This window comes from Monodon monoceros, unplaced genomic scaffold, assembly GCF_005190385.1.
Source record: "Monodon monoceros isolate NGI ecotype Baffin Bay Population unplaced genomic scaffold, NGI_Narwhal_1 Super_Scaffold_20, whole genome shotgun sequence".
Classification (NCBI taxonomy): domain Eukaryota; kingdom Metazoa; phylum Chordata; class Mammalia; order Artiodactyla; family Monodontidae; genus Monodon; species Monodon monoceros.
Genome location: NW_021703777.1, coordinates 50,681,576 through 50,696,032, shown reverse-complemented (window position 1 = coordinate 50,696,032; position 14,457 = coordinate 50,681,576).

The following is a 14,457-nucleotide window of genomic DNA, read 5'->3' as shown; positions in this document are numbered from 1 at the left end:
ACAACATACTAGATGGAGAAAATCCATTTTTCTTAAATATTTATACATTATTGAACGAATGCTTTGTGCACTTTTATTTACCACATGATCTTTAATCCAATGCTCTGTTTTGTCATCCAAAAGTCAAGTTAAAGAAAAAAAGATTAGGCTAGTTAAAAGAAAATGTAGGATTATTTACATAGATTTACCACTACATATAAGAAACTACAATAGTTTTTATTAAACTCTGAAATGCAGATTAAAGGGGTAAATTCTTTGGTTAGTCTGGTAGGTAGGCTTTTTTGCTTTCCTTATCACTTCACTATTGCCACACATTTCTATTTCCTTTGGCATCTATTTTATTTGGTAATTATCATTTTACATTTGAATGTTTGTCATGAAAAATAAAGTTAATTCTCTTTTCTTTTCTAAGGATTTATTTTCTAAGGATGGCATGGAAGACCCTGAGGTAAGACCTTTATTTTAATAAAATCTGTGCTTATATATCATAGATAGTATACACTCTATGCTTTAAGAAAGCTATCTTCTCAAATCGAGCAAGATTGAACTTCTCAAACAGGGCTTTTATACCCAAGAATGTACAATGTTGAGCTAGATAAAGTTAAAATTAGAAGAGGAAATTTGTCATTTAAGTGATACTCAGGAAGAACATTGCTTATTTATTTAAAAAAAAGAGTAAAAAGCAAAATGTGCATAAGTGTTCAAAATGAAACATGAGACTCACAATAATAAAACCCTGCTTCTGCCATCCCAGGGTATGAGCTCACTCTCGTAAGTTGAGGGCCGTCCTCGGCAGACAGAATCTATTTCAGCAATTACCTTGGATCAATGGGCTATGCTACCTAATCTAAAAATATGGGGAAAACTCTCCCAAAAGACAAATAGTTTGTTGCATGTTAAAATTAATATTTTACTATGTATTTGGGAACAAAACTTATATCCATATGTAAAGATAAACATCCATGACTTAGGAAAAAAACTAAATATTTCAAAGGGTAGATGGTTTAGAAGCTAGTGTAATTTTATTCCATACTGAAATTGGTTGTTCTATTTTAATATTTCCAATTTATTTGCATCAAAACTGCCCCAAGAGTATTAGAGAATAGAAACTCAACCCAGGGTTTCAGGCAAGCCTAGCTCAACAGGGCTCTTCCTTCCAGGTTTCATTTTTATCACAGAAATATATGCATTTGCATTCTACTCAAGCATGTATCTGTGTTTGTTTTAATAAAAAATTGTTTTTAAGTTATCAGGTAAGTTATTATACTCCCCTCTCCAACATATTTTAAATAAAATGGACAATCCAAGAATGTACATTATATTGGCCTTAAATCTTTTCATACCAATTGTTGTAATTCTAAACAAGGAGTTAGCAACCCAGCATGAAAGTGTGGAACTAGTTTCCTTCCAATTCTAAAAGTCACAGCGTCATGATTTTCTTTCTTTTAGCAAAGGGAATTTGGCAGCAGTTCATCAAGTGAGGTAAATCATTTTGATGTTCATTCAGTATCCCAATTAGAAAATGTTTATGAAAGCTTGTTGTACGATGAAGGTTACCTGTCCCCTAAAGTCTCATTGTACAAGACACTATGTATACAGCTCTATCCTAATTTTAACATACAAGGAGATCAACCCAACAAATGTAAGAAAGCAAATATTTGTCAGAAACAAAATTACAGAATTCTTTCTGGGCAAACAATACTATCTGTGTATCTTTGGTTCCCAAACTTTTTTTTTTCTAATATGTTTTGACCTTCCCAGATTTTGGTAGACCTAAGTCTTGTTAAAAATTGCAATAATGGCTATGCTTCTAAATCAATGATATAAACATGATATATCCTTTGTAGAAATCATTCAATTCTAGGTTAATCAGACACTGGAGTCCTTTGCTCTTTGTTAACCTGGAGGAGAAAAAGAGCAGGAATACAGGGTGATGAGGTCCTTCCTTTAACTTTGTGAGAAGACCTTCATCCAGGTTACAAAATAAACCCAACCCCATTATGTGGAGTTTCTGTGAGTTCGATAAAAGTGAATATTTCACATCCACCTCCAACATTCTGAATAACTTCCCTGATGAAAGTGGTGAGAAGAGAAAAAAGAACCTTGAAGATGACATGTACCTTGAATTATTTATCTCGTCTAAGTTACCCAGGAATTTGTGGCTAAAATCAGTTTATCACAGTTAAGCAATGGAGTTTCTGGTTAATTGGTATTCTTACCTTGAATGTAAATTAATGTCATAAAACTAACAATGCATGTTTTTATTTTTTAAGGAAGTTGCTCCCAATAGAAATGAGGTGAGATATATTTAGTAAATTTAAAATATATTAACATTTTCTGGGATATGTTAAAATTTCCTTAAACTTTTTTTTTAGCAGAAACACTTTCAAGGGGAAGATGTGCCCTCTGAACGCTATCTGGTAAAATTTTATTAAAAGTTTATCAAAGGCAAATGTACCAAGGAATGAATAAGAATCTTATATTGATAAATTATTTCTCCTTTTTAATATCTGCTAAACTTTAATACACAGTAAGCAGTCTAACAGACTCTAGATGTTTACTGATCCCTTCTGAAAATAAAAGTAACAACTTTTTTACCCCAGGTACTTAATTCATGCTTTCACTTGAATATTTGTGTGTTATAGTCTACTTTAAGATCTGAATAGCAGAGTATTGGAATGGCACTCTATAGATTTGGCCAGAATTGAGTTCGACTTTAAGCTCTACCTTTTACCAGCATGTGATGTTAGACAGTTTACTTGTCTGCTATAAGTCTATAATTTAATTCTAAAATGACAACACAATAATAAATATTTAATCATGTAAAGCAATTAATACAAGCAAGACATAGCACAAAGTAAGCACTCAGTAAATGTGGCTTGTATTAGAAACATCATCTTTTCCCACTTCATCTAATATTCTAACTTACTCTGCAAAAACCAGAAAGCAAAAGCCACTTTCAATTTTTTTAGCAATTCTGACATGACACACTGTAAGTGAAATTGCCTAAATACTCATTTATATCTTACTGCATTATAATTTATTTTAAGTTAAAAATAAGTTAAGAAAATAGTTTTTCTAAAGAAAGAATAATTGGATTAGTCCAAATTCTCTGTGGTAGAAATAACACTAAAGTAGGATTACTAGTTCCTCATTCTTTACTCCTGGGAAAGGGCACTTTAGTATTCTACCTTTATTACTTGAAAATGATGGAAGTGGACTGAATGGTATCCACAAAATTGACAATATTTTTTCTTTTTGAATAAAAACAGCTTCTCAGACTGGACAAATACAACCTACACCAGCTAGTAATATTTTATTATAATAATACAAAATAATATTCTGCAGAATTAAAATAATTAAATTTTAAATTGGGTCCACTTCTAAATATATAATTTTTTTTCAAGAAATTATTTATTCTAGCCTTGCCATTAATAATAATTGACAAATGATCCATATGATTGCCTATGTATTTACTGTCACAGCTATTTCTTTCTATTTATGCCAAAACTAATGTTGTATATCATATCCATAATTGTTAACCAGGGAGAAATTTACTTTGACTAAATTCTACATCAAATCCTCTTAGAGCCTCCCAGATGATGCATTATATTCAGGAATTTATTCTGTTTATTTTCCCAAATTCAGTTCTGGATGGTGATTCCATAGATATGCCTCCTTGTGAAAGCACTGATATGCCAAATAAACTTTCCATTTAAGGAAACAGTGTAGTCTCTGGAGAAGGAATCAGGAATCCTAAACATTCAAATTGCTTTTGTCAAAATTCTCTAAGGAAGAGCTGGCAAGTTGATTGATCTAATTGTCTCTGGACCTGTTTCCTTATGTGTGAAATGGAAATACAGTTATTCTCACTTCCTGGTGTTATTTTGAATATTGAATGAGCAATCTACTACTCAGCTATCCCCGAGTCTAGCTTTTAGCAAGTGCAATAAAATGTTCATTTCCACTTCTCCTGTCCCCACTCCCCAGTCTCTGTAAAATTTGCTGTGCTCATGCGATTTCTGACAACATTACGAAGGTCTTTCATCAGGATGTGCATTTGAACTATGACGTCATAAACTATCTGCTGATAGTATGGATAGATCAAAAACATATCAATTAGCACAACCCTCTCTTACTATTTAGCTTTGACTTTTTTGAGTATCATAGTCTTTCACTTGGGAGGCCAAAATTTTTTCTTTTAGTTATACAGCAAATAAACTTGACTTAATTAGGACTTTAGGGAAAAGGGCTTGTCTTAATTTAGCAAAATTACATTTTCACATTTTCTTCTGTTACAAATGTAAGGAGAAGGAAGTCAGTAATGAATTTAATTTGGACCTCAATTGTTACTCTTGTTTCAGTTTCCAAGTTGCTTGTGTTTATAGTCCAAATAAATTTAAATATATCAATACCCCACTGGAATGCATCATTACTGATTTAAGAAATTACCTGAATAATATATTTTAGTACCTTAGTTATGATATGACTAGGCTGTAACCTCCACAAGTGCTAGAACTACATGGTCCTGCTCATAGTGTTCATCGTATTTCATAGTTGGTCCCCAGTATTTAGCATAGACCCTAAGTGAATGAAGGTATCTAGTAAATGTCTGCTATTCGTACATGGATAAAATCAATACACTAAAACAAAATGTTCTCTCTTTCTTAGGAAGCTACTCATGATCATGTAAGATTATTTATTAAATCTAGAATATTTTAGTATTTTCTTCACACGTTATGCTTTTATAACATGTGCTCCTCTTTCTTTTTTTAAACAGAAATATATTCCAAGAGAGAAAATTTTCTACCACCCATATCTGGTAATATTTTATTTAAAATTTACCAAAGATAAAATTTAAACAAGTGATTAATAGTCATGAACAGAAAATACATAGTCCTAGGGAATTGGTGAGTTATTATTTTCCCCCCGGGTATGAGCCTTATAGATTCTTTATTCTTCCAAACTATAGTAAGTCTAGCCTTTAGTTGAATAATTTTCCTAAAGTTAGAAAATAAAAAGTGTATTTCTATTTTTCATAGTTTTGACATAGAATACTGCTTATCCTAAATTTCATTGTATATTGTAAAATGAATGTGATGTACCAGAAGATGTCTAAGTAATTTGGAACATATTTCCTTCTACATAGGAACAACTTCACAGAACAAATGAGGAAGACCATGCCCAATTGGTAATATTTTGCTTAATAAATTACACAATGATATATTGTGAAGCTTAAATATGTTTGTTTTTAAATAGCCTCACACTTCTGAAGATATTTTTTTCTTCTCAGGCAGTTATTTCTCACTCCCAACTTTCTGAAATAATTTATATTAATCAATCTGAGAGAGGAGAACCACTTGTCACTCTTCTTTGGAATGGGAGCTGTCTGTTCTGTCTGTCTCACCTGATACGGGCAGCACATTTATAACTCTAAACATTATGAAGTGTTAGTTTCCATGGTTACATTAATTTCTCTCTTAAGATATTCTTTAATTTTATATCTTTATGTCCATGCTTTGATTCCTGAATTCAATTTACATTTAGGAAAGTCAAACTCACTGACAATTATGTTCTTTTAAGCAAGCCATATTGGAGATTTACTAGTTGACACATTTTGAAGAAACCATCTGGAGAGATATTAAATGTCTCTGTCAAAAAAACTTTCCAGTCCTGTTTTATCTCTCATCTGTGGCATGAGTTTATCTATAATACATAACAGAAACCATTTCTTCCCCTGCCCTACATTCCATTGATTCCATAGTGCTCCTGGGGCTTCTGATTTCGTTTTTAAGGTGACAGTCAGTTTCTGTGAAATATGTGCTGCTATTACAATTCTGATTCCTATCAACAGCTACACCAATTCCAATTCCAATCATGGAGCCCTTCAATCACTACTTGCCATTCAGTGAATCTTAAAAGAATTGTTGAGGATGTTTTATATGTCTTAGAAAAAATTGTATCTAGGTAATGCAATTGGCAAAATTATTAGGGTGAGTTCCCAGATCTCTAACATGAAAAGCATTTCAAAAAGTTTGCTTCTTACATCTTTGGTTTTATTCAGCCTTAAAAGTTAACCCTGATTCTCTTTTTCTTTCCAGAGAAAGCCTATGAGAGTAGTGAATCAGGTAAGTGTGTGTGTGTGTGCTTTATAATACTGCCTCAAACTGTCTATTAACAGTCTGTTTTTTGGAAATTATTGTACTAGTTGCATCATGAACTAGTGCTATGCTAGTATTTCTTAGTTGTTGATGAGTGTTGGACTCTCCAGTGCTGGTTCTAACATTGCTATGGAAGATCGGATCTAAGTTGCCAAGGAAAATGAAAGAATGATTCTATGGCCATTCCTGAGTGAAGATAGCTTCAGGTCAACTTTTAAGTCAGAACAACCTCAACCAACTATTCGTGTTGTTAAAATTTGACTTTTTATTAATCTATAGTACTGTGTAGTGAAAATAACTTGAGTTTTCAATCTTAGATCTGATACCTTCTAATCATATGACCTTGAGTAAATTGTGCTATTCTTTTTGAGCATTGCTTTTTCATTTGTGAAATTAGTATGGATCTATCAATTTATTTCTCCCCAAACTCCCATATCCTGATTTTTGCAGTGTTCTTTTGTGTCTTCACTTTTACAGGCAGTAACTGTGCATTCAATTCAGTTGCTTTTGTCCATTGATGCTTCAACATATATATGGCATGCTAAGTAAAAAAATAAAGCATGCAAAGAAAACCATGGAGTTTTCTCCATATGAACGTGATTATGGATTAAAAACTTTCCTCAAGATTCAAAACATAGTAGTCATCAATCAATTTTATGATAATGAAGATTCAAAACATAGTAGTCATCAATCAGTTTTATGATAATGATTCCTCACTGTACGTCAGATTTTACTCTCAAATTTCTTCCAAAATTCTCTCATCACTCACGGGCCAAAGTAAGAGGAAAGAAAAGGCAATTACTCACTTCATTTGAGCTCTAAGGAGTACACTATCTTCACCTTTCCATGTAATTAAAAAAAAAAAAGAGAGTGATAATTATAATCTTAATGAAAGTATTTGGTAGTAATATTTTAGCCCATTATGGTATTTAACTGGATTTAAATCACAAAATTATTTTTACCTCTCTCTGTGTTAAGGAACTGGCCTACTTCTACCTTGAGGTAAATATATTTTATTTTATTTTTTTATATAAATGACTTAATAAAGAGAAAGTGTCAGATATCATTATTTATTATAAACTTTGCATAGGTAACCACAGCAAAATTTGAAATGCTTTCTTTGGTTTTTCTTATTCCATTGAAAAACACATATTTTCCACCTGAATATATAGAGAATTACATTAATACATAGAAGAAAGTAAAATCTCATGATAGATTAACAGACGCACCTATTCCAAAATTTCAGAAAGGAAAATAATGTTTTGGCACCAAAACCTTATGGTTATGAAGGGGCACTGAGCTAGGAATTGGAGAATTCTTTTCTCTTTATTCCTGGCATTTCTGAAAGACCCGTATTGACCCTGGGTGGGAGGTTCTTCCCTTTCTTTGAGCTCAGTCTTTCATGGAAAATTAAACTATAAAATTAAATGGCAAAACTTATCCTTTCCAGTCCAAATGTCCATAAGTTTATACATTATATAATAATTAAATCCACACTACTATTTTCCTCTGGACTCTGGCAAATGGACCTGTGTTAGTAATGCAGGTTCTTAGAGTTCAACACTGAATATTGACCTTGAAGAAGTGATTTATTCATTGCCCCTCAGGTACCCTAAAAAAGCCCTTTCCAAAAATTCTTTTACCATGGTCCCCCATAGGGAACAGTGTGATTTCTCATTTTTTCTCACAGTGTAAACATCTCTTGTGATGCTAATAGCCATGTCTGAAATGAATGCAGTGATTCATTTTCAGAGATTCAAAACAGCAATTTCTCATACACTGTTGCTTTTTCTATGGTCTTTCTCTCTAGCCTTTCCAACAATTCTATCAGCTTGATGCCCATCCCTATGCTGCCTGGTATTATCCTCCACAAGTCACACAATATATTGCTTCTCCATCATTCTTCGACATCCCTAAACGCATTGCCTCTGAGAACAGTGGGAAAACAATTATGCCACAGTGGTGGTAAGTTCATTTAAATTACTGCATGCTGATGTTCTATCAAAGGAAATTAAAGAAAATTGCTTACAGAACATACCATAAAAACATTTAGAATAAACATGACACATCATGCTTAGTTCCCCGTACTAGAATTTTCTGAAATGGAAAATTGGTGATACTTTTTGGTATATGGTTAATGTTAATCTATTGCTCAGGAATATGTGGAACAGTGCTATCTATTCTATAAGTGAAATTCAGTCTGATGAAGGTAGGGGAAAAACTTCTCTCCAAAATAAAAATACAATAATTCAACTTTATCCTCCTTGCACTTTTACTAACCTTTAAATGCCTTTCTTTTGATTATACACATGATATACATTAGAAAGCAGTGCAGGGAATAAAGCACAGATTCTGGCATCCAGAAGTCCTAAATTCAAATCCTTATCTTTTCTGGTTACTTGAAATAATATAATGATGCTTGTTTTTATAACTCTGAAGGTGATTAAATATAATAATCTGTTAAGCATACTGCTGGGAAAATAAGTAGTGGTCATTTTTTGATTTAGAAAAATTTTATTGCCGACTACCTTCATCACATGATTTTAACAATTTTTGTCCCTTCAGAAGGATCAAGTGAATTCTCAGGAACTCCACAATTATAGTCTTTGGTAAGTTGGAAATTACTTGTCTAACCATTGATCCTCTTTTCATATGAGAACTCAGTACAAAGATATGACTGTATTCTACAAAGTTGTTTTTTTTTCCTGTAGTCTAGCTGCATGAAGACACATTAGCAGTTAGAAAATAATTAAATTGTCTTGGACATTTGCAAATTTTTGTTTCATAATAATAATAAATTTAAATAGCAATAAAAATTAGCTAATTTGATTAATATAATTTATTACATTGAAACTCCTATACAAGTATAGGAGTGTTGATGTTACTAATTTTCCATCAAGACTCTGGTGAACCCAACAGTGGAATCCTATTCTTTATGATCACTGCAGTAGAAATCCTTAGCAAGTCACATAGTAAAACCAAGTGTTTGTCTGTCAAAGAAAACAGACTTAAATGTCTCCAGGTTTGTTTTAATTACTTTAATCCAGTGTATTGGAGTTTCTAATTGTGTGTATGTGTGTGTGTGCATGTGCGTGTGTGTGCATGTGTGTGCGTTTTCCCTTTCCAGTGGTGGAATCTTCCCTTACAACAGATCAAAATAAGGAAAATGATAAAAGTCTGACATATGTGCAAGCTTTTTCTTTGAATTACCTTGCCATATTTTCTGTTACTGCAAAGGAAAATGCTACCTAGTAATAAATTGTCTGTAAAACTTAAAAATAAGGAGCAATGGGTATGTACATCAGTAACAGGAAAGCACAGATAACTTTGTGAGCTTCATCTTAAGATGAAGAAAAAACAACTATTAAAATGTATCATATCATAACAGTGCCTCTTCCCTTCAAAACATGTGCCATAACTAACCACATATTTCTTTTTCTATTTACAGATGGGACTGAAAATTCCATGCTCTAAATTTCTTTCATCTATCATGTAAAACCATTCCATCCAAAGGCTTTGACTGCTATTTTAGAATAGGACAGTCCCAAATTGAAGGCACTCTTTCTTCTTGAGCTCTCTACTGTATATTAGATAGCATATCATCCTTAAGTGAAATTGTCCTAACAGTTTATTGTCTAAATTCCAGTTGTATCATGCCAGTATGAAAGCCACTGCGTCAGAGGGAATTAAAGTCTTTACTAAATTTCTGTATGGAAAATTTGTTTTAAAAGCCTTTGAATCACTTCTCCTGTAAGTGCCATCATTTCAAATAACTGTGTGCAGTGACTGAGATTTTTTCTTTCTTCTTTTCAATAAATTACATTTTAAGGCACCATTCCTATTTTTTATCATTAATCCATTCAGCACAATTTACACAATCCTGTGAGTCTTTATGTATATAACATTTTGTTTCCACTGAACTTTTATGATACTTTCAATCACATTTTAATGAAAAAAATTAAGTGTTCACTTCTAGCTGATGCTGGTAGATTATAAACTGGGTCTAAGATCTTTCATTTGAAGTCAGCTGTTTACAGAATATTTTCTATGAGAACATAGGTGTGGCTGCAGAAAGGAACAAGTGTGGCAGTTGTGGGTGCATTAGGAATTTGAACAACCTAGTTATGCTGTTTACTTATGCCATCAGAACTTGTGTGGGCCCAATTCATTTGATTATACTTGAGTTTATAACTAGGTAGATTAGATAACAATGATTTAAAGAGTTAGCACAGGACACACAGTAACAAAGTATTCATGGTGAACTGTTTAGTGTCCTCCAAAACTCCAATGAGGAGTTATTTCTCAAAATGACAATAGTTGCTTACTCTGATATCTTCAAATACCCAGGTGAAATTTACTTTCCAGGGTTTGTTACAGGCTTCCCAACCAACCCAATCTGTCATGACTTTTTAAGAGCCTTGTATCCCCCAGATCACAAAACACAGGTAACAAGGTCTCTTGTACCACAGCTTAGACAATCTAGATAGCTATCAGTGGTTCTGTTTCTTATTAATTAAGTATATACATAGACATAACATCCAAACATGTATTTTTTGCCTTGAAAAATTTTTTAAAAAGCCATTTAACATTGGGTCTCCTGCCTTCTCTGTGTTAAGAAGTACAAGGTGAAACAACTTGTTATTCAATCTAGAGAAGGTTTGTCAACATACTCAGACTACTGAACCTGCAGGAAATTAATGGAACGTACAGATCACTATGTCTTCATAAAATGTATCTCCCAGCTTCTATCATCATGTCAGTTGCCAACAAATCAACAAAACACAGCTTCATGTGTTGTGAATCCTACAGGAATAAAGCCATCAATTTAATGAATGCATGATGAACTGTAGTGCAATAAAACAGTCACATTTTTTGTAGACTAAACTGTGATGCAAGACTAGAGTAGACTTGTCCTTAAAAACTGTCCTATGCGAAAGCAAGTTCTGTTTTTAAGATGAAAGAAAACTGTTACTGGTATTTTCTTCTTTTTCTTTAGTTTTTAAATCAGAATGGAGAAAAAATCATTTACTAGCTGTAAAATAAGTATCAGGAATTTATCTGATGTGTACCACATTAAAATACCACCTGTAATAGGTGCCATAACCTCATTAAATTTGAAATAATCTGTTGTTATTCTCCAGGAAGCTATTTCAAAGACCAAGTGGGGAAGTAGAATAATGATGTAATCCACTATCTTTTAGTCTTTGCATCTTTTAGTGTTTAACAGTTGTTGTAATTCTCACAGAGATGCAAAATTATTATTTTCTTATAGAAAAACCCACAACAATGGTTTCTATTTGGTATTTTTTGACCTCCTTACACCATACATCAGGGAGGTAATATGCAGATTAGACCAGTTGCTAAGTATATCCAGTCAAAGTATACACTCTGAACTTAGGACTTATCATAAATGGTTTAGACTATCACTAGGCTTGAAAGGAGGCAAACTTGGGTGGAAACACAAATTATTGCTTGACTCAAAGAAATCTCAACATGAACCAAAGATTATCAACACAGTCTCCATTCCAAGTAATGAGTGGTAAGACAGAGCATGGAATCCAGAGTCTGTAAGAGGATCAGATAGTACCCTTTATCCAGGTAAATGCCCCAAATTCATAGTCTGAAGATAAGTACGAGGGTTGGAAATATGATGTTATAGCATGATCTTTCCTGTAGAATTTTTACGTTCCCTTCATTCCAGGGATATAGATCCATAAATTGATTCTTATTTGTAAATAGCAGGTGGGCGTCACTCTCTCTAATAGTAGCTTGAGCCAGAGTTCTGTTCACCATAATATTTTTGTATTTATATATCAAAAACCAATGTGATAAGACAGCCATTAATTTTCCTAAGGATATAATAATGAGCCTCACACAGAGATCACGTCTGGTTTGACCATTTCTCATGGAATAATTACGCCATTCACTATATCTCTGAAATTTTAAATTATCACTTTGCTTCAGAGTTTACCAGTTATCACTTGTTTTGGTGACACTAGTCTCCTTCCATTTCCCCTGGGGTCGGAAATACAATTTCAGTTACTTTGCACCTCCCACTCGAGTTTTCAGTCAACTGTCATTAGGCAGAAAATATTTTTATAAAAGTTTATTCTTCACGGAAAATTTAAAGGAGAGTCATTTATGCTTTGTCTATAGACACAGGGAAGTGATGGACCATTTGAACTAGGCATATCTATTTACAGATGTTTAAATGTTTCCATTTTGATTATGGTTACCAAACTGCCTTCTAGAGCTTGACAAATAACACAAGTGAGTAAAAGAAATGGCTGTGAAAAAATGGTGCTGACAGTGAACTGAAGAATGTATGTATTCCTCTTCTGCTACTCCTTCCAATCCATTGTTGACATGCAGGAGTACACAGGTCAAGTGTGACCAAATATTGGGAACTTACAGTTCATATCAAGGTTGAATCCTGGTTATATTGAAGCAAAAGTGAGAAGTGGGAAATTAAGGTAACGATTAGCTACAATAAACAAAGAAATCATGATTTCATCATGAAAAAGAGGCACAGTGAGACTTTCAGGAGCATTTGGGATCTGGAGTTTCTCTAAATTTTCCATATCTTCCAACATATTTCACTTTCAGTAGTTGGGATCCTACTGTCCTAAATTTCACAAGACCTACTCAGTTTGAAAGTTCAGGTCATTTTAAGCACTATAGATTAAATGTTTGTGCTCCCCCAAATTCATATATTGAAGCCCTAATCCCCAATGTGATGTCATTTGGAGGCGGCATCTTTGGAGGCAATTAGGTCATGAAAGTGGAATGTAGGGGCTTCCCTGGTGGCGCAGTGGTTGAGAGTCCGCCTGCCGATGCAGGGGACACGGGTTCGTGCCCCGGTCCGGGAAGATCCCACATGCCGCAGAGTGGCTAGGCCCGTGAGCCATGGCCGCTGAGCCTGCGCATCCGGAGCCTGTGCTCCGCAACGGGAGAGGCCACAACAGTGAGAGGCCCGCGTACCACGAAAAAAAAAGAAAAAAATTGTGGAATGTCTATGAGTCGGATTAGTGCCCTTACAAGAAAAGATATGAGAGAGATGATCTTTCGTTCTCTCGTGTGAGGATACAGCCATCTGCAAGCCAGGAAGGGAACCTTCATCAGACAAGATCTGCTGGCACCTTGATTTTGGACTCCTAGCCTTTGGAACTGTGAAAAATAAATGTTTGTTGTTTAAGCCATTCAGTCTGTGGTGTTTTGTTATGAAATCCTGAACTAAAACATTAATTTTATAATTCAAAAACTCCATCTTGGATTTTTTTTTCAAAAATATAAGCTCTATGGTCATAAGTGGTGAAAGATCCACTAACATAGAACCATGAGGTACAGAAACTTGGTTCTCTTCTGTCAGGAATCTTATGGTTCCAAGTGACATAAATAAATCTTATCTCAAAATAATGCAAAGAAGAAAGGAATTTATTAATTTATGCAAATAAAAATTGCAAGAGTAGAGTACAGTGGGATTTAGGAACTTGAAGGTAGTCATTAACACTTTTGTTCAAACTTCACCATCATTATTCCATGGACTGACTTACTTTGTAGACATGGGTAGCCCACGTATCAGGGGTTTGTGATCATTCAGGTCCTATAATCCTAGAGGAAGTGATAATACTGCAGTTTCCCTGTCTATGCATCAATAGAGGAATGTTAACTTTTCTGTTAGGTTCAAGAACCTCTCCCATTGGAGATAAGGGATTGTGGTATCATGATATTCTTGGCTTGGAACATATAGTCACTTCTTCATCCAAAAGCAATTAAAATATTCTAGCTACATTTTAAGATATACCAAATTGCAATTGTAGAAGTTCAAAATTAAATTTTGTATGTTATTTGAGTTTTCATTATTTCAAAAAAATTTCTTCCATGGGGAATAAATTTGAATGTCTTCCCATTTGCAAGCTTTGCTCTTAATAATTTTAGTAAGGCAGAACTTTTTTGGTTCTCTACTTGTTAAATAATTTGATCAAAGATTTTCAGCTGATTTTTGAACAAAGTGTAACCAAATTTTGTACATTTCATTGTATTTGTTTCCTAGGATTGCTATAACTCAAAAACATAAACTGGGTAGCTTAAAACAACAGAAATTTATTTTCTCAAAGTCTGGAGGCTAGAAGACAGAAATCAATGTATTGGTTAGGGCTATCTCCCCTCTGAAGGCTCTAGAGATCCTTCCTTGCCTCTTCGGAGCTTCTGGTGGTTGCCAAGAATTCTTGGCATCCATAATTTGTGGTTGTATCTTATAATTACATCACTCCATTTTCTGCTTCTGCCTTCTCAT